Source organism: Nyctereutes procyonoides, unplaced genomic scaffold, assembly GCF_905146905.1.
Source record: "Nyctereutes procyonoides isolate TBG_1078 unplaced genomic scaffold, NYPRO_anot_genome, whole genome shotgun sequence".
NCBI classification, from domain to species: domain Eukaryota; kingdom Metazoa; phylum Chordata; class Mammalia; order Carnivora; family Canidae; genus Nyctereutes; species Nyctereutes procyonoides.
In genome coordinates, this window is record NW_026575132.1 from 22,944,856 (window position 1) to 22,964,470 (window position 19,615).

The window sequence follows — 19,615 nt, forward strand, 5'->3', positions numbered from 1 at the left end:
CCAAGTTTATAGAAGAGGGAACCTAAAGGTAGTGATTTGCCTGTTCACCAGTTTATGCACATACAAACCAGCCCAAGTTAGTCACTCCGGCTTACTTTTATGGTCTGTTTCTCAGGCATCTGAGGATCACCAGCAGTAGGGTATTGGGTGATTTATTGCAGAATATTATTCTACTTTTCTCTGCCTTTTAAGTACACACAGTTGTTGGACCACACATTTATTTGGCAGTGGATATGCTCCACAAAACAAAGGCAGCTTCCCTCTATTCTACACATGAACAGAAAGCTTCCTTCGTGACAGTTTCCCAGAGCTTCATAAACCCTCCTGCCATCTTTGTATCTACTTCCTTGGCTTAAGATGCCATTGGAAGTTGCCTTTGACTTCCTTAATGCCCTGAACATGTGATTTCTCAAAAAATTAAGGGTGAGTATTGTGGACTCTGGTGAAGACCTATGCTGGGGGATGTGAGAACACGAGCAGACCCATATCATTCAGTCAGTGTCTTCCTTCCACTGTTCTCTGACAGTATCTAGTCATCAGCGTGAGGAAGGTCACAGCATGGCCATTCCCAAGCAGGGAAGTCCAGTGGGCTGGGTGTTCCTTGTTAGTATCTGTAGACCCACTTTCCACTCTGTCCCATTCTGTTCCCTGGGAAGCTGCACTCTGTGGATCATATCGTTCCAACTCACTTGCCCTCTGGTTTTCATTAGGTTTGGCCAATGACCGGCACTGGCAGGAGATCAGAGGGTGAGAGGAGGGAGCACTTATGGAAATGAACTTCTTCCCATTTCAGCCTCTCTCCTCCTTCCTCCCCAGCTCAGATGTGCAGTGACTGCAATCTTTGACATAAGACCACTAATCCTTTCCAGTTGGACATCTCCCCAGGGAGCTCCAGTTCATGGCACTTTCTGGTAACCTCTCCAAACTCTCCTTCAGATCATGAAGGAAATGGCACCACTTCCTGATGGCACCAGTCCTTGTCACCATCCCTTGGTGGTTGACTTAACCTAAACCACATTTTTTTTTAAAGTATCCTCTTTAGATGATTTTTTTGTGTGAGCCATCTGTTTCCTGTTGGGAACTTTACCACTACACACCTCTTTATTCACTATTAGGATTTTATACTTATCTCAATTTTCCAAAGCCTAGCTCCAATCTAAAATATTTACTTCAAGTTTAAGATTATTTTAGACTACATTAAAAAGAAGTGATTATAGGTTCCACTTTCAGAATGGCCATGCAAGGAGCCCTGAAGACCTCTTCCTCAGTTAAACAAACATAACTGATAAAAAATAATTAAAAAAAAAACAACATTTAAAGTCTCTAGAAATTGTCCTAGGGGAGTATAGAAAATGAAGAAACATTTATTCAAGAAAAGCTACTAAACCTTAGTAGGAACAGCTAATCTGTGGCACTTGAGCCATAACCTGCTAGCTCCCTCTTCACTCCAGCTCAGCTTGAGGGAAGTTCCACTCATAATGGGTCTGCCCAAGAGGTGAGGCTTCCTCTCCCTCAACCTCCTACTTAAGGACTATGGTATCTCGCTGGAAGGGACAAAGCACCAGCATTTTTCATCCCTTCCAACTTCAAGTTGGAAAGGCTAACTTCCTGGTGAGTGTGACTGAGAAATAGACATTTCCCATCCTCCATTCAGTACTCACTCACAGGGCAGAAGCCCTATACCAGATGTGGTAGACCAAGAATATGAGGGACTTAATTATCATTCCCTCCAGCTCACTCCAAGTTTCTGCACCAGAAGAAGCAAGCCAAGAAGATCAGAGGCTACCATCCCCTGCAGCACCCAAAGCAGTAGATTTTTGCTCAGGTGAGGAGGCAATCTATAAGAGCAGTAGGCTCCAAAGCTTTCCCCAAAAAAGCCTACTTTATTGTAAACAAAGTGTGGGTAGATGCAAGCCTAAAGGTGCTCTCAAGAATAATGGACATTTTGGTGGTAAATAATTAAAAGAAGATCCTATTTTTTAAAATAACATTTTTGTTAAAAAGCTAAACCAAAAGCAAGATAGTTAATTAGGAAAAAAATAACCCAGGGAAATAGCTAAGATGAGCAATCCAGGGGTCAGAAAAAACTTCAAGACTGGCCTCAAAAACTTCTCCTACCTGATTTTAATTGGATCAGATGGTGGAGCAAATTATACACCAGACATTGTCAAAATCAATAGAGAAACTGTTAAATTACTATACTGTATACCAGAAACTAATATAATATTGTATGTTAACTAAGGGGAATTAAATAAAAACTTAAAAAAAAAGCAAAACAATAAAGAAATCAGCTGGCAGTTGGTGAAGCCTAACAACTTAGTGTAATATCAAATATCAAATATCTTAACAGAGAGCTCAGAGGTGGTAGGTTGTAGACATAAATACAGTAATCCTCCTCCTCTTCCTCCTCCTCATCATTATCCTCATCCTCCTCATCATCATCAATGTGAATGGATTAAATGGCCAAATCAAAAGGCAGAGATTGTCAAATTGGATTTTAAAAAAATATCCAATTATATACTATCTATTGGAGGCACATTTCAGATTCAAAGATACAAATAGGTTGATATAAAAAGATAGAAAAACACACTATACAAACATAGAACCATAAGAAAGCTGGAGTGGCATACTAATATCAGACAAAATAGACTTTAAAACAAACAAACAAAAAAAGTAACTAGAAATAATGAAGGACATCATATAAGGATTAAAATATCAATTCCTCGAGCAGATATAACATTTATAAACATATATATGCCAGACAGTAGAAACTTCAAAAATACATGAAATAAAAACTTAACAGAATTGAAGGGAGAAATTGACAGTTCTACAATAATATTTAGAGACTTGATTGCACTACTTTCAATAATGAAGAGAACGATTCCTCCTTAAGACCCTAGAAAAATCAGAGCAAACTAAACCAAAGCAAGCAGAAGGAAGAAAACAGCAAGAATTAGGGCAGAAACTAATGAAATAGAGATCACAAAAAAATAAATAAATAATAAATAATAATAAATAAATCAAAAGTTAATTATCTGAGAATAAGAAAACTGACAAATCTTTAGCTAGACTGACAAATAAAAATTAGAGAAAACTCAAATTCCCAAAATTAAGAATGAAAATGGGGACCTTTCTACTGACCTTACAGAAATAAGTAAGACTACAAGGGAACATTATGAATAACTACATGTCAACAAATTAAATAGCCTAAATGAAATGAACAAATTCCTATAAAGACTATCAAAACTAACCCAAAAAGAAATATTATCTGACCAGATCTATAAGTAAAGAGATTGAATTACTAGGCCCAGATGACATCATTGGAAACTCTCCCAAAAATTGAAATAAGGATTAATATTGTTCTTTTAAAACGTTTCCAAAAAGTGGGAGAGGAACACTTTCTAACTCATTCTATAAGGCCAGAATTATCCTGATATCAAAACCAGAAGATATCACAGAAAAGAAAACTACAGAACATTATTTCTTGTGATTATGGATACAAAAATCCTCATCAAAGTACTAGTAAATCAAACCCAGCAACATGCAAAATTATTGTACACTAGGACCAATTGAAATTTATCCTGGGAATGCAAAGTTGGTTTAAGTTTTCACAATCAATTAATGTAATACACAATATCAATGGGACTAACACCATGTGATTATAACAATAAATAACGAAAAAGTATTTGACAAAATTTAATATTCCTTGACAATAAAAACTCAATAAACTAAAAATGAAGAAAATTTCCTCAGTGTAATAACAGCACTTATATAAAGTTGGTAGCTAACATCATATCTAATGGTGAAAGACTGAACTTTTTTCTCCTAAAATCAAAGATAAGAATGACCACTGTTGTTCATTCCTATTCAACATTGTGATGCAAGTTCTAGTCAAAGCAAGTAGGCAAGAAAATGAGATAAAAGATATCTAGCTTTAAAAAGAAAAAGTAAAGCTATCTAGTGGCAAATAAGAAGGTCTTGTATATAGAAAATACTAAGGAACCTAATAAAAAAAAGTAAAACTAATAAATGAGTTCAGCGAGTTTGCAGAATATAAAATTATGATCCAAGTCAATTATATTGCTATACATATATAATGAACAATCTTAAAATTAAATTAAAAAATAATTCCATTCACAGTATCATCTAAAAGAATAAAATACTTAGAAATACACTTAACAAAAGGACTGGAATCCTTTAGCAAGAGAAAATACAATGAAAAGAAATCAAATGATGAAAACTAAAAAACATTGCTGAAAGAAATTAAAGAATTTTAATTCTTTAAATAGAATTAAATATTCTAAATAAATAGAAAGACATCTCATGTTCATGGACTGGAAGACTTAATATTGTTAAGATGGCAATATGCCCCAAATTGATCTACAAATTCACCACAATTTGTATCAAAATGATAGCTGGTTTCTTTGCAGAAATTGATAAATTGATCTAAATATTCCAAAGGAAATTCAAGGGACCCAGAATAGCCAAAAACTTTTTTTGAAAAAGAGCAAGGCAAGAGAACTCATGTCACACTTCCTCACACTTCCAAGATAATTCAATGAGGAAATAATTCTTCAACAAACTGGATATCCACATGCAAAAGGATGAGGTTGGACCACTACCTCATATCATATACAAAAATTAGCTTAAAATAGATCTAAAATCTAAATGTAAGAGCTTAGACTCTGAAACCCTTGAAGGAGACATACATTTACATTTTTGTGATCTTAGATTAACAATAGTTGCTTAGCCTGACAATAAAAGCACAAGAAAAAAATAGAAAAATTAAAAATCAACAATGTCTATATTTACAAGGCCACTCATTAGAAGGTTAAAAACACAACCCATAAAATGAGAGAAAATATTTCTAACTAATATATCTGAAGAAGTACTTGTATCTAGAAAAGACAGATAACTATTTAAACTCAATAAGATAAATAACCTCATTAAAAATTAGCAAAGGACCTGAATAGTTAATTCTCCAAAGTAGATATACAAATGGCCAATAAGCGTGTAAAATGATTCTTAATATCATTAGCTACCAAAAAATGCAAATAAAGCCACAATGATATATCCCTTCATACCTACTAGAATGGCTATAATATAAAATTTAAAAAAAAACATGATAAATAATGGTAGGGATGTGGAGAAATTGGAACCCTCACCATTGCTGTTGGGAAAGTAAAATGGTACAACCACCGTGGAAAACAATCTGGCAGGTCCTCTTACTTACCATTTGACTCAGCAATTGCATTCCTAGGTATACACCTGAGAGAAATGAAAACATGTTCAGCTAAATGACTTAAGCACGAATGTTCATTGCAGCATTATTCATAATATCCATAAAATGGAAATAATCCAAATACCCATCAATTGATGTGTGGATAAATAAAATACGGTATATCCATACAATGGTATATCATGAAGTCATAAAGAAGAATGAAGTACTGATCCATACTATAACATGGGTAAACCTTGAAAACATTATGCTAAGTGAAAACACAAAAGACCACATGTTGTATGATTCCGCTTGTATGAAATGTCCAAAATAGGTACATCTTTAAAGATAGAAAGTCGATTAGTAGTTGCCTAGAGCTGAAAAGAGGGAAAATGGGGAAAAGAGGGAAAATGATTCCTAATGGCTATGGGATTTCTTCTATGGGACTAGAAATGTTGTAAATTTGAGGTGATGGTTGTACAACTCTGTGAAATACTAAAAAACTATTCAGCTGTATACAGTAAATGAATGAATTCTATGTTGTGTGAATTATCTCTCAACAAGGTGGACGGTTTGTTGTTAGGTTTGGTTTTTGAAGTGATTATAGTTGTTTTTTCTAACCCAGGAAAGCAAACCAGCTATTAACGTAGTACATCATTTCTCACAATTCACCTTCACACCGTCCACTGCATTCAGATGTGATTTCTTCTGCACAGGATGTGCAGGCGGTATAATGTAATGGCTAAGAGCCAGTTGCCTGCGTTGGAGTCCTGGCTTACTCACTTACCAGATGTGGGATGTGGTGGGGAGGGGGGGTTCCTTAATCTCTCTGCCTCGGTCTCCTTAGCTGTAAAATGAGGATAATAATCATGTCTAGCTCAAAGCGTTTTCAGAGAGTTTAAAAATATAATATATATAAAGCTACTAAAACAGTACCTAAGACATAATAAGTGCCATAGAAGTATTGCTTTATTATTAACCTATTTCCCCTTCCTAGCACTACCCCAGAATTCCCCCACCATGTGGAGAGACCAATCGTCATATTCCATCCCCTGGTCCATAGTGATTGGTTCAGTGACAGGCACGTGAGTTAATCAAGCCAGTCAGGGCCAGTGAGACTCTATTCCCAGACCTTGGTTGAGCTGTTTGATAGCAAACTCCCCCCTCTCCCCTGGCAATTAAAAAAGGATGCATTTACCCACGCACTCCCACCCCCAGAAGTTCATGGAGCCATTAGGAGAGCCACAGTGGAAAATCTGAGAAGAGAGACACACAGGTACCAGTTTAAATGTGAGTTCCTCCTGGAAATCTTTTCCCCATCATCACTACACACAGACCAGATTAAGTGTTCCTGCTACACAATTTCATAGCAACTTCTCCATCCCCTAAGACACATCCCAGTTTGCCCAGGGAAATCCCACTTTAAACATGTTGGTCCACTGTAATTATTAAGAACTCTTCTTTTACCTTCAAAAGAGTCCAAGTTGGATGATAAATTAGATAATTATACTTTTCTATCACAAAATTTAGGTACTAAATATAATTACTTGTTTGTATGACTTGGTTGTTTGGCACTAAACCCTATAAAAGTCAAGGACTAGGGGCACCTGGGTGGCTCAGTCAGTTAAGTGCCTGCCTTAGACTCGGGTCACAATCTCTGGGTCCTGGGATGGACCCCCACATGGGCCTCCTTGCACAGAGGGGAGTCTGCTTATCTCTCTCTGTCTCTCTATCTCTCTTGCTCTCTCAAGTAAATAAATAAAATCTTAAAAAACAAAGAATTAATAAAAGTCGGGGACTATGATCATATTAGCCAGTGTTTTATTCCCAGCCTACCATGAAATAGGTATTTAATAACTATATGCATAATACATGAATAAATGAATGAATGAAATAATTTTAAAAAATGACCACCATGCGTGCCTGGGTGGCCCAGGTGGTTGAGCACCTGCTTTCTGCTCAGGTCATGATTCCAGAGTCCTGGGATCAAGTCCCACATCAGGTTCCCTGCTCAGGGGGAGTCTGCTTCTCTCTCTCTCCCTCTATCCCTCCCCCTTGCTCATGTGTGCACTCTTTCTCTCTAATAAATAAATAATAAAATATTTTTAAAAAAATAAAAATGAAAATGATCACCACACCTATTCCCAGCCCCAAAGTTTTCCTCTTTCAAAATCATCACCTCTTAAAACAACCCCTAGTGTTCAGTTTTTATGCTGATTTTACGATAAATTAAAGTATCTTGGAGAGGCAAACACATGGGATGGTCCCGTAACACACATGCCTTCAGAACAGCAATGTTTGCTCCTCTGGGAACCAGTAAATGCAAATATCCTATTCTCTTGCCTTCAGACAGGCACAACACCTGAACAGTTCAGAACACCAAGTTGAGTGAAGGCTTTTCCTTTTTTTGGTTGAAACCTGAAACTCAAGGTAAAATTCCCAGAAGCAGAAAAAGCCCAACCAGAACATCTTAACACCTTTCCATTGGAAAAGAAAGCAATGCAGCCTTACAAAGCTTTTGTAGCAAATTTAAGTTGTGCAGAAGAGTACTAGAAAGATTTTCTACGTTCCCTACTTGCTTTTTTGGCCTTCATTTGACCTCTCTGCCATGGAGCTCTGCTTAGATTCAGCACATAAAGCTTTATTGGATCTGTAAGCCATCTAATTCCCCCATATTTTGCCATGATATTTTTTTTCATAACTATGAGAAATAACTTGCAAAGAAGTTGGAAGAAGTTTTTCATTTTCAAGAGCTGGCATTACTACTCACACTGCAGGAAGAATAAGGACAAATTTGGGAGATGAGACCCAGCACAAATTCACTTATCTATTTGATAGAAGAGGATGAAAAGAGTAGGGGAATATACAGTTTTCAGAATATTTTTGGCATTCATTTAATCATATTAACAGTGCCCCAGAGGCAAATGTGACCAAATCTGAAAGGTTTTCTGTATTTTCTAAAGTTAAACTTAATTCACATTACTCTCATGCCCCTAGGGTGTGCCGCCAATGTTCTGAATCCAAAAGCTGGTTCAAGGGAAAGAAAGGAAAGAGGTGGAAAGTGTCCAACAAAGAAGTTAGACATGCTTAAGGGTGGTAAGACCACATGAATATTAACTGGTCCAATGCTAACCTTGACCCACCATTAAAACAAAAACACTTTTAAGCCCTAGGAGAAGACAAAAGAGACAGCTCTTCCCAGGCTATTTGTCATCTCTTTGCTCTCTGCGTCTCTTACTGCTGGCTCTCGGGATTGAAAGATTGTAAAAAAAGAAACTACACTTCCAATACTCCTTGATTAAATATCCCAGAGCAAGAAAAACCCGTGACCTCATGCGAGGCTGGGCTAGATGAAGAGTCGCTCTCCTCCCTAGGTGCTCAGAACTGGCTTTGTCATTTCCTTCCTTGCACTTGAGGCATGGCCGGAAAAAGAATTCTCAGCCCTGAATCGTTAGCCAGATGGAGAAGTCTTTTCTCCACCTTGTCATTTTTGTGTCCCACTAAATGCTTTTTCTTCCTTTCCTGTTCTTTAATTTCCCTGTGTACCTCCTAGAGAAATTTATTTACAAAACTATGAACTAACTTCCTCTGCAATGCTGTGTGCTGACCTACAGAAAAAAGCCAAGGGTGTGTGGAGGGAGCTGATGAATCACATGTGAATAGTTCTGATGAGTTAGAAGGACACCTTCAGAGCTACAGCCCTTACTTCGGAGCTAAAGTAGACACCTAATTAGGTGTATGTCAGACACCTCTGGGCAGTGGTGTCTATGGAATTGCCTTCCAGTATAATGAAAACCTAGATTAATTCTTTTTCATTGCGTTATTTTTATTCCCCACCAAAGAAGAAATGGCCACTATTTTTGTTATAGTCTGTTTTGAAGATATGTCAATATGCCTCCCCATCAGAAATCTTAACACATCAAAATCTCAACCAAGGAAACACCTTATTTGATGAACAATGACGCACATCCAAAAGAGTGAATCCCTTCACAAAAGGATTCCTCACTGGTTTCTTTTAAATACAGTAGTATGGTTTTTCAAAATAATTAAAATGATCTGATTATATTTTAAGACTTACACCCAAGTTCCCAGAGTTTCACATTTTAAAATGTACAATGGATGTATTTTTTTTCCTCAGCAGATAAATTATAAATCTCACTATGAGTTTTCTTCCCTTTATATTGTCTACCACTGCATTGTTACTAATGATATTTCATGGAAATCCTCTCCTATACAAAATAAATATTTCACATTTATTTCTTTAATCATTTACTATTTTGGTTTTTGTAATGAGTCACTCATTTAACTAAATACCTGTTCAACATCCACAATGTTTCAGGTCTTTTATCCACTTTATAACCCCCCTCTTGTGACCTGCTTATTCAACTAAAATTCAAACTTCAGCCAAAACCCTTACCTGTATCTCCAACAGAGTACAAAACCTTGCGATGAATACAACTGCATATGAAAGTTCAATTAGTGGGGGAAAAGATGGACTTTTAAATAAGTAGTATTGACATAACCAGGTAACTCTATTTTAAAAAGAAAAAAATGCATCCATTTCTCACATCATAAAATAGGATACACTCGGTAGGCCTAAGTGGCTCAGCAGTTGAGCTCGGCTCAGGGCGTGATCCCATCCGGGATTGAAATCCGCATCGGGCTCCCTGCAAGGAGCCTGCTTCTCCCTCTGTCTGACTGTCTCTCTCTCTCTCTCTCTCTCTCTCTCTCATGAATAAATAAATAAAATCTTAAAAAGAAAAAAAAGAATAAACTCCAACTGTATCAGAAATTTAATCAAATGAAACCCTGCAACTATGAGATGAAAATATTAGTGAACTGCTATATTATATGAGTAGGAAAATATTTCATAACCATGACTCAAAATCCAGATACAAAAAGAGAAAGGACTCCTAAAATTGATGTAAAAATTTTAAAGAAAAAAAAAAAACTTTACATGGAGAACACATTGTAAAGAATGTAAAAAGGAGACAAATGACAAACTGGAAGAATACATGTAACTTATATCATGAAGGATAAATATCTTTAATACATAAACAGCTTTTAATATTTGAGAAGAAAAGATCAATGACCTTATATTGTCGAAACATATTAAGAAGCAATTCACAGGCAAATGTAATGACCTATAAAAAGCTCAGCATTGCTGATAAAGGAAATAGAATTTTAAACTTCACTGAGATATCAGTTCTCCTTTACCAGATTAAGGAAAAAAAACCCAAAAGTTTGACCACCTACACTTTTGGCAAGACCATGGGAAAATAGGCCCTTTTGCTCTGCTGGTGGGAATGCAAAAATCATACATCTTTCTTGGAGGGAAATTTGCCAATCTTTTCTGAAGGGATCTTGCTGGATATTGACCCAGCATTCTCATTTCTAGTAATTTAATCCAACAAAATACAAGCAAAAGTACAAAAAGATGAACAAAGTTATTCACTGCAACACAATTTGTAATAATAAAGGAGTTGGAAGCAACCCAAATGTCCACAATAAAGGAGTGAGTGAATAAACCAAGATACAGCCACACAACAGAGTACAAAGGCAGCTGTGAAAAGAAATAAAGATGATCTCTCTAGTATTATGGAATGATCTTCAGATAAATCATTAAGTTAAAAAGGCAATTATAAAAAGGTATATATGAATTATTAGGAAGGATAGGATAAGTATTTGCTCATTTAAAAAATGGAAGGATTAAAATAACATTTTTAATGGTTATCTATGAGGAGAGAAGAAATGTAGAGGGCAGGGACATAGCAAGACTTCTTTGAATATACTTTCATTTATAGATTTGAGTTTGGCACAATATAAATATTTTACATAACTATAAAGCAAGTTAAACATAAATTGTAATCCTTAAAAATTGAGAGCAAAATTAATCAAATGAATGAAACCATGCATCAAGTAGGTGGCAAACTCACATAGAGGAACTATTCCAAATGATTTGAAACACTGTAAGCTAACTATACACTCTTATTAGGACATACTCTACAAACAAATAGAACTGCAAACAAATCCTAAAATGCTTTCAATAATCAAATCCTTGAGCTTAGTAACAGGTATTGTTATTCTGAATCTGTTACACGTGTACTGTTTGATTAAACAAATAAGTAATTGTGTTAGTGTTATCAAAAGCCAGGATTTTTGACGTGAGAGAAAAGATATATAAATGCAAGATCCATAAGTCAACAATCTGTGCCCTAAATTTGAATCTGAAATATCAGCATGAACTTTTGTATTTTATAAAACAAAAAACAAAAAACAAACAAACAAAAAAAGTATTTCCTAACTCTGTCCTCTGAAAACATCTAGAAAAAAATGATAAACTCAGGAGCAATGAGCAAGCCTACAATTCCATATCGCTGTTTCTATAAATCCATCCTAACTCAAAGGAATCATATTCCTGTGGGAAAATAGTGATTACAAGTCTAAGAAAGGAAATGTAGATGAGCCTTGAACATCTTGTCATACCGTAAATCAAGGAAGCTCTCAAAGTTTTCTGGGATTGCTAAAAGATTCAGAAGACAGTTTGAGTAAGTTTTCACTGGCCAAAGATGGACAAATTTGAGTATCAAAAGATAATGACTGCACTCAATCAAAACACATCAAATATGTTTATTTCATAAAAAGTAATTTCTTAAATTAAATGGGTCACTTTTGAAGGATGCTAACTGACCAACTAATGTTTTTGAAAGCAGATTAAGGGAAAGAATTAAGCATTTATCAGGCCTTGCCTATTCAAACTGCATTAGAGTAACCAAATAGCAGTTAAGTCTACTTATCACTACTAAAGATAGCAGATAAATCTACTAAATGCAAATGGGATGATACAATTTAACTATCATCATTTTGCAACCCTTGATAAACAGCAATAGTTATCAATGGCTTCCAATTTTTTTTGAAAAATAGATGATCTGACACCATGTATCTCCTGGTAGAAGTGCACAATACCACTTAACCTGTGTTCTTGTCAGAAATAAATAAGCAAACTTGGATCTGATTAAGCCTTAACATCTAACAACTAATTTACAAGACATACAGGACATGTTAAACAGTCCTCCAGGGATACAATCAGCAAAATCCAGACTGTAGAGAATCTGATGGGATGAATTGCCTGGTTTCTTCACCAAATACATTACAAGAAAAAATAAAATGGAGATGAAGGGGGAATATGCAGACCAAGTAAGACTAGAGATACATCAACCAACTACAGTGTATCATCTTATTTAGATTTAATTTTAAAAAATTGTATTTTAAAAAATCTGAGGCAATTTAGGAAATTTAAAAATTGATAAAATACTTGATTATATTGAGGAATGATTGATATCTTTGGTGTGATCCTGGGACTGTGCTTAGGTTTGAGAAAGAAGTCCTTACTTTTAAACATTTATTGATAAAATCATAGCAGATCTAGGATTTAATTGAAAACAATTGGAGCCAAGAAAATAGTGGTTAGGGGTTTAGATAAAACAAACTAGGCAATTTGTTGGTAACTGTTGAAGCTGGATGATGAGTACACAGTCCCTACATGGATATGGATATATATAAAACGGCTGGCTCTGAGAAACATCAAAATGTGCTAAGTAGTTAAGAGCCCTGACTTCTAGTTTGGTTCTAATACTAATACTGCGACATGTAGTCTTAGCCAATCCATACTCTCTAAGACTCAGTTTCCTTGTAAGCAAGAGGAAAGGGATGAATTAGATTATCCTAGAAGCATCAGAGAATGTTAGAAGTGAAGGAGCTTTGAGGATCACTCAGTCTAACATGCTTGGGTTATAGAAGAAATAAATTCTGAAGAGCCTATGTCAGTTGGATATGATAATCCAATTACTAATCTTCCAGTCACATTTATTTATAGTAACTTCTCACTCCCTTCCCCCAAGTGAAATTAAATTAGCTTTATTATTTTTAATTTAACAAATTTCCATTTTATTGTTTTCAGTATCATTAAACAAACAATCCTGGTATACATTATGTGTATTTTCTCTCTTTTTTTTCTTTTTCTTGCTGAAGTATAGTTAAAATACAGTGTTATATGAGTTTTAGGTGTACTATATAATGATCCATCAATTCTACACATTACATCACAATAATTGTACCCTTAATCCCCTTTATCTATTTCACCCATCTCCCACCCACCTCCCCTGTGGCAACCACCCATTTGTTCTCTTTAGTTAAGAGTCTGGTTTTTATTATTGTTGCTTGTCTTTTTTTAATTTGTGTGTATTTTTTAAGTTTCATTAGAAATTTTTTAAAGAAGAATATATAGATACTTAGAGTGCCCAAAACAATATATCAAACTCCAGTTAATAGACAAGCTTTTTTTTCCTTTCTGTAGTTCAGAACTATTTCAAATGTTTTAAATATACATCCAGTTTTCCATTAGAAAAAATGGTTCAAAGAGGTTGGCCTAGGCTGATTGTTAGAGGAGAAAATGGGTTAATGAAAGGGTGACTCAGGAAGGTATGTTTAAAGAAAGGAGTTGGTTGAAAGGAAATTTGGGAGCAGTATTTGATTCTGAAAAATGTGAAATGAACCTTCACAAGGAAAATAGACTCAGGACAGGCATGAGCTAATGTTCCCTGATGAGGAGACTGGGACAGGTCTGACCTATGCACTCTTTGGCTGCCTGGAGCCAGGACTGGTCCTGAAGGCTAGAGCCAGGGTGAGCAGCAGGTATATCTGTGAGCTGACTCATAAAAGATGCTCAAGAGTCAATGTTAGCCAAAGTCTTTAGAGACAATCAGGCCAGGAAGACCAACTACAGTCTTTTAGGTCTGTAGAACAGAATCAGGACTCAAAGTGAAAGATAAAGCCTGGGACGCCTGGGTGACTCAGCAGTTTAGCACCTGCCTTCGTACCAGGGCATAATTCCGGAGTCCCAGGATCGAGTCCCATATCGGGCTCCCTGCATGGGACTTGCTTCTTCCTCTGCCTGTGTCTCTGCCTCTCTCTCTCTCTCTTTCTCTCTCTCTCTCTGTGTGTGTGTCTCTCATGAATAAATAAAGACTTAAAAAAAAAAAAAGAAAGAAAGAAAGAAAGCTGAAGCCAAGCAGGTTTAGCCCAGAACTGAAAGAGATCCCTTGTGATTGCCCCCAAATGAATTTAAATATCTAATATGCCTTTACTGGCCACTGGTCCCCTAATACAAGGAAGAGGGGTGGACTGTGTGGATTGAACTAGTCTTTGATATGCAATAGTTATGAGGCTGGTGGGCTGCAAAGGGCAATACTCAGGATCAGGTTTAAAGCTCACACAGAGTCATCCTTAAGCTCTGATGAAATGCCAGTCTACTAATTTCTTCACCAAGGAATCACAAGGCACCTTCCATGTGCCACACAGCATGGTAGGTAGTGAGAAATTCATTACAAAGGGCAAAACTACAGTACCACTTAGGCCCTTCACGCTACCCTCACCCTGCCAATCCCTTACCCAGCAGAACTACCTCCCCTTAAAGCAAAATTAACAAAATACTGATCATGTCATTTCTATGCTCTCAAATCTCCATTTGATACCTGTTGCCCACAGAAAAAATATTTCAATTACCCAGCATAGAACACCAGACACTTGACAACATGCAGCTCAGTCTCCCCACATTCTGCTCTGGACCTGAGGCCTGAACTGGAGCCAACCATCTCATTCTTTCATACTTCAAGGTCTTTGCGTGTGCCTAAAATATTCTTCCCCTTCTCCAACCAGCCTTCTCAAACTTCCAATGCCAGTTTAATTGTTACCTTCTCTAGACCTCAAAGTTAGGTTAAGGCTCCAACGGTGTGCTCTCATGGCCACCTGTAGTGCTGTACTATCATAATGTTTATCATACTTACTATCACTGCAAATTTAGCTGTCCCCCCCCCCCCGCTTTTTTTTCTGCATTCCTCAAATATAGTGCTCATAGCTAGCACTGTAATTATCTCTTTACTACCCTGTCACTTTAAGGCAGAAACAGAGTTGCTCACTCTGTATTCCCCAGTCCTGCAAGTTGCTTGGCAAGTGGGAGGTAATTCACTCCTATGTGTTAGGCTGGGCAGGGTGGTCAGGGAGAGAAGGGAGAAGGAAACAAAAACCAGCAATTAGATTTTTCTAATCTAATTGCAGTTTAATTTGCAATTCCAATTTTGAAACTCCAATAGTGGTCAACAGATTAGAACTCAAAAAGATTAATAACCGGAATTCACTTTCACCTAAAATTAGAAGGTAGGCGGGAAGGAGGACTTTGTGAAGGGAGGAGAGAGCAGAGTAATGGAGAGTCATGGAGAGGTGTCAGGACAGAAAACTGTGGTTGTCGCCTGCCTTTGTTGCTCTGTATTCCTCTTTGATCCACATGCTCCACCAAACAGGCACTGCCCTCAACCCACCGCCCCAGATAGGTACACAGTGAGTTAGCACTGTGATTACATCAACGTCAGGCATGCGCATGGAAATGGACAAAGACAGGAAGGAAAACACAAAAGTGAACAGTACAATGAAAAGTTACATAATTTTTTTCGTTTCCTTTAATGTTATGATTAAAATAATATTCTTCAACTTGACAATAGGTAGTCTTAACAATAACTCTAAGCTAAAAATGGCAAAGCTGCTGAAACACAAATAACCACTGAGGTTTAGGTGACTAATAAACAATTTTAGGTGTTGTTACTTTCAGAATATTGCTTAAATTGGAATAATAAATCTCTCCTGTTAGATGTCATGAGGAAGCATGAAAATAGGAAAAAACACACTGGGGTAAGGTTTCTCCCCAAAACCCCTTGTAAATCTCTAGGGAAATACTTACTCTCATTTTTCAGGAAGATAAAATACACTTTTCCCCCCAGCACCTCTGGCAAAATATGGTAGACATATTTCAATCAGTAGCTACAGTGAGTTTTTTATTGAAAACAATATAAAAATGGAAAATTTTTTACAAAGGAAATGACTGCAATGTTTTGACTTTGATATTAATTTGATTCCTTTTATAAAGAAAGCACATGAGCTATGAGGTCTCAGCAGGATACAGTAGACATTAAAGGAACAAAGTATGAATAATTTGAACTATTGTCCAAATCCATAATTCCCTTCTAGGAAATCCTCTGACTAAAGATAAATAAATAAATAATCCCATAAATTTTGTAGTTTCTCATTGCAGTTCGTTACAGAGTACTGTTTTTTATACAATGAAACAAGTGTGCATATTTAAAAGTTTCAACCCATCTTCAAAGTTCCCTGAGGAGTCATTTTCTTGTTTGATATTGGCTTGTCTACTGTAAGCAAATAATTCAACAATTTCAAAATATGCTTTGTAAATAAGCATCTAAAGGATCTTCTCTTCACCAAAATGCAAACTGAAAACCAGCTCCATGCCATCTGGTTGCTAAATGTCATCACTCAGACCTCTAACTCACCCATCAAGATAGAACCAAGCACAACTTTGGACAGACTCATGAAGTGTTCAGTCCCGGAAAATGCATTCCAGCTCATGTGACTGTCCCACCAAATACATCCCGTGTCTGGGCAAGTGATCAGAGAAGTGCAGAAAAGAAAAAAAATCTCCCCCAGTGACATCGTAAAATGCCTAGAACTCTGACCATGGCCAATGACTTTGGCTTAAGCCTCTGCTTCTCAGTTTTCCACCCAAGAATCCCATTGGGAAAAGAAGTGAAAACCAATCCCAGGATAGCTAAGAGCCAGCCCAGAGTCCTTTACCAAAAGTAAAAATTCTTTACTTTTAAGATACGGGGAATTTTGATTTCTACTGTAATATGCACCTCTATTTGCTTTCATAGGAAGGTAATGTGGGTTTTTCCCAAGAAAACCTTCAAGTAAATTTGAAGCTCCAAGAAAATGTGTAGTGCACATCCTGTTCAATTTTTCCGTAAGTGATGGGCCAATTTGGGAGGCCTGGACAGAGGTAAGGCCTTCCAGACCCCCGTCGGATAAAATGGAAATGGGTTCTTTACAAGGAGATGCATATTTGGGATGATTTTTATCAGCTATTAACAGCTTGGCATGCACAGATTTATGAAAAGAACCGGCCAGTCTTCTAGCAAGGCCCTGAGGTAATGAAACCCAAACAGAGCAAGTTTAAACAGCAGATGTGTAGGGCAGCCAGGTAAGAAGGCCGGATCACGTCCCGCAGGGGCAGTCTACATGGAGGGGCAGAGGAACAGTTGTGACAGTAAAGACATGGCAAGCCCGGGGTTGGAAGGTTCCAACAAGAGGAGGAAGATTTCTGCAGGAAGGAGGAAGGATTCAGAGATGGACTTTTCCCACATCTTCTATTTATCAAGAGCACCCCCAAGCATATCACCAGGAATGAAAACATAAACATCTGCTTAAAGCATAATCAGCACAGGGACTCGGAAAGTGGCTGGTGTGGGTCCCTTCTAATGGTTCTCAGAAGCCCATGAAGAATGGAGCAAGAGATAAAGAGAAACAGACTCCTCGGCCACAGTCACGTTTTCTCCTCGCCGTTCCCACCAAACCGATTCGCAGATGAGGGTTATTTCCTAGGCAGCAAATGTTATTTGTCAGGTAATAAGAGCTAAGCAAGCCAACCTTATTTCCTAAACAAAGATAAACCTGGATTCCAGTAAAGGGTACGGGTTGATTGCAGATCCACTGGCCCAAGAGATGAGTCAGAAACAACGCCTGTAATATAGGTTACGGAATGCTTTTCAAATATCTGAGATATGCACATTCCAAAGTACCACATGGCCTAAATAAACAAGAAATACTACTTAACATACTTACTACTTAAAAACCTGAGAGTTCCCGGACTTTGTATAAAATAGCATGCTAACTCATTCTGGAAGGCTCATGCTGTTTATCCTTCCAGATATAAAAGAAAACATGTATCTCTTGCCTGCCCTCCTCTTCTATCTTCCCCAAGTGTGCTACATATCTAAGACGAGTTTTTCTAGAAGAATAAAATACTCTCTGACATTAAAAATAGCAGTTTACTCTGCATTCTGTCCTTTCAAAATTGAATCACAATCGTGAAAGCAAGGGCCACTCTATCTACTTCTTTTATGTCTCCTCTGGTCAATACTCTATACAAGAGAATCCAGAAATTCCCAACTGGTTTTGCAACAATACATGGCATGTCCAGCTGGCTCAGAAGCATCACAAAATCTTTAAACAACAATTAATTTAAAATTTAGTACATAGGGACACCTGGGTGGCTCAGTGGTGGAGCAACTGCCTTTGGCTCAGGTCTTGATCTTGGGGTCTGGGATCAAGTCTCACATCAGGCTCCTTGCAGGGAGCCTGCCTCTCCCTCTGTCTACATCTCTGCCTCTCTCTGTGTGTCTCTCATGAATAAATAAATAAAATCTTTTTAAAAATTAATACATACAATTAGTTCCATATTGGTATCAAAAATAATTGTATGCCATACAGCAGTAATTTTTTTTTTTTAAGATTTGGTTTATCCATTCATGAGAGACACAGGGAGAGAGGCAGAGACGCAGGCAGAGAGAGAAGCAGGCTCCCCCCAGGGAGCCCAATGTGGGACTCGATCCTGGGACCCCAGGATCACAGCCCGAGCCAAAGGCAGATGTTCCACCACTGTGCCACCCAGGTGTCCCCATACAGCACTATTTTGAGGGAAGATGCAAAGTGTCACAAAAATGAAGAAATTGGTCAAACTGGTTTGCCAAAAAACAAAAAACTGGTTTCTCTTACTCTAAAAATTATTGGGAACTGCTACAGTGGCCCCTCCCCACTTATCTGTGCAGGAGCCACCAAGATAGAGTCTATAGCTTCATCCAGGGTCTCCTAAGTTCAACATCACGCACAGGCTGCTGCCTCTCACCAGCAGTTAAGCTCTTCTGGCAAGAACTGCCTGCAGCCCGGCAGTGGCTTCTCTCAACCTCCTTCTGGGCTTTAGAAGGATCTCGCAAGAGCTGCTCCCTGGCTGCCCTCTGCCTTCCACAGCTCACAGGTGGGTTAATTCCCCCACAGATCAACTTTCTCTCCGCAGTACATGCACATTTCCATAAATGCGCTTTTTCCTTTTTTCTTTTACTCTTGCCCAGTTATCTTCAAAAAAGACACCTCGTTCTGTAGTGGATACTGTGATTTCAAGACAGAGAACCAATCCTACCACGGTGGCTGGAAGAGTTAGTGGCCCATGGCTCTCATGGTTACTCCTTTCCAAAGACTGCTCTCTGCCAAAGAGCTGCCTTCCTCAAAATCATGCCTCTTGCCCTGGGAGTGACCCAGATCCAGTGACAGGGCAGTGGCTAGATAGAAGTCTTGGCCCCTAACCTCAGGATGGGACAATTCTGAAGGGCCGTGCTGCTCTGTGGCTCTCCATGGCATCAATTTAGAGTCCTGTATTGTGGCTGCATCACAGCCCAACTGTCCCTTCCCCAATTCTACTTTCATTCCCCCAGGGGT

At 37.7% G+C, this 19,615-nt stretch overlaps 1 long non-coding RNA gene across 1 annotated transcript in view; it reads right to left on the minus strand.

Annotated features, from left to right (window-relative positions):
- The window catches only part of LOC129522880 (uncharacterized), a 42,434-nt gene that overhangs the window by 11,058 nt on the left and 11,761 nt on the right, over positions 1–19,615 (minus strand). Inside the window, exons 4-5 of the long non-coding RNA XR_008667001.1 lie at positions 6,006–6,065; positions 5,234–5,268 (exon numbers count right to left, since the gene is read on the minus strand). This is a non-coding gene — a long non-coding RNA (uncharacterized LOC129522880). The remainder of the gene's footprint in view (positions 1–5,233; positions 5,269–6,005; positions 6,066–19,615) is intronic.